Genomic DNA, 2,500 nt, shown 5'->3' on the forward strand with positions numbered 1-2,500 from the left:
CCCTTGAATCGGTAGGTCTTGGGTTCGAGTCCCGCTCTAAGCCGCGCATAGTTGGGTTCTTGGAAAAGGCTCTTTACTCACATGCTTTCATCGTACTCATGTCTAAAATGAGATCCGTTAACAGCGTTGTCTCTGTCGAATTATTTATACTTGTAATATCGCTTAACGGGCGTCACGTCTCGCCCTACGTGTTATGCGTTGCAGTTGGCTAGGGATTCCTTTGAGCATGTTTAGTGGATATTGCTCTATACACACCGCACTCAGGTGTAAAATGAGTACCTGGTCGTTAACAACGTGGTCTGTCGGATTATAATTATATTATTATGGCCTTACAGGTATCATGCCTCGTCCTAGACGTTTAAGTGTTGCTGGTGACCAGGGACCCCTTGTAAAGCACTCCAAGTACGATTAAGTAGATAGTGCCCTATACTATTTTTTAAAAAATGAACTTTTATATAGCGCAATATCCACTAAACGTGCTCACGGCGCTTTACAAAGGGGTTCCTCGCCTACATCAAAACTTAACATTTAGAACGGGACATGACGCCTGTTAGGCGGTATTAGAATTTTTTCCGGACAGAGAGAACGCCGTTAGACCAGGTACTCATTTTACACCTGGGTACGGCGATAGAATGTGAGTAAAGAGCCTTCTCCAAGGACTCAACTATGCGCATATGTCAATGTTTTGATTAGTTAGCAATACTAAAAATAGAACAATGCGAACATGGTTAACGTCGCTGATGGAACGACCGTCTCGTAAGAAACGTCATTCATTCATTCCTTCCTTTTGTGTCTGTCTGTCTGTCTGTCTGTTTATCTGTCTGTCTGTCTGTCTGTCTGTCTGTCTGTCTGTCTGTCTGTCTGTCTGTCTGTCTGTCTGTCTGTCTGTCTGTTTTCTACTTCGCAAATGGTAATGGTAATGGAACTAGTAATTGGATTCTCGTACTGTTGTTCACCAGGCAATACAATGGCCACGTGATCGATGGTACATTAGTCATTATCATATTATCTACAAAGTGGTGGGTGGAGCAGGCTACATTGTCAACACGGCCGGACTCTGAAAAAACACTTTTAAAAAAATTTTCAAATATCGATCTATTAAAATACCTTCATCTTGTCATCTGACCAAACTTTTAAATACGTATTTCTATTTCTTTCTTTTTTGTGTGGTGATATTACGGCCTAATGCTAGAATGATAAGTAGAGAAAGAGAGAGAGAGAGAGAGAGAGAGAGAGAGAGAGAGAGAGTGTGTGTGTGTGTGAGAGAGATAGATATAGAGAGAGGGGGGTACAGAGAGAGAGAAAGAGAGAGAGAGGGAGAGAGAGAGAGAGAGGGAGAGAGGGAGAGAGAGAGAGAGAGAGGGAGAGAGAGGGATAGAGAGAGAGAGGCAGGAGAGAGAGAGAGAGAGAGAGAGAGAGAGAGAGAGAGAGAGAGTTAGGAGAAAAAAATATATATTAACTGAAAAAATATATACAGTAAGATGAAGATGCAGATCCGGTGTAATTACTTTGGAACAGATTAACGTCCTTTAAAATGCTAAGAAGCAATTAATTCCAATTAACGCTATACAAACAAACGAAAACAAAACAAAACAAAACAAAACAAAACAAAACAAGAAAAACCAAAAAAAAAAAAAAAAACAACAACAAAAAACCCCCCAAAAAACCAAAACCAAACCAACAACCCCCCCCCCCCCCCCACATAAAAAGCCAAAAAAAAATAAAATAACTAGATAAAAAAAACCCCAATAAACCCCCCCCCCCCCCTAAAAAAAAACACAAAAAAAAATTTAAAAAAAACAAAAAAAAAAAAACAAAAAAAAAACAACCCCAGAAAAACCTCTCCCCCGAAAAAAAAACCCCCACAGAAAAACAAAAAACAAAAACAAAATCAAACGCCCGCACCCCCCCCCCTCCCCACACACACACACACACACACATACAGGCCAATAAAACAACAAAGACAACTAGCTTACAAGTTAAGAATTTTTTTTTCTTTCAATTATTGTTTCAAAAGCATAGGGTCGATTTTGCTTTTACTTTTACTTCTAACTCGATAAGGAAAACAGAAACAAATTCAAATTGACATTATTCCATTGGTCTCACACGATAGATAACATAAGTTAAAGTTGAAACATGATATATCATCTACTATAGAAGCTGATTAATAGCCGGACTGACATTTGAAGAAGGTAATCTTAGACAAATAGTCATCATTAACCCTTCTAAAGCCCGGATAGATTTTCTGTTGAAACCAAAGTAGCCTCAATGAACTTTCTGGATATTGCATCATATATCGGCTATGTGGTCTAGTCCTGGGTTCGAGCCTCGCGCTCGGCGCATAGTTGAGTCATTGGAAAAGGCTCTTTACTCACTCACATTCTCTCACCGTACTCAGGTGTAAAATGAGTACCTGGCCGTTAGCAGCGTTGTCTTTGTTCGGAAAATTGTAATATCGCCTAACAGGCGTCATTTACCGTCCTACATGTTAAATGTTGCT

Source organism: Berghia stephanieae, chromosome 11 (genome assembly GCF_034508935.2).
Source record: "Berghia stephanieae isolate SIO BIC M18660-M18661 chromosome 11, UCSD_Bste_1.3, whole genome shotgun sequence".
Lineage (NCBI taxonomy): Eukaryota > Metazoa > Mollusca > Gastropoda > Nudibranchia > Aeolidiidae > Berghia > Berghia stephanieae.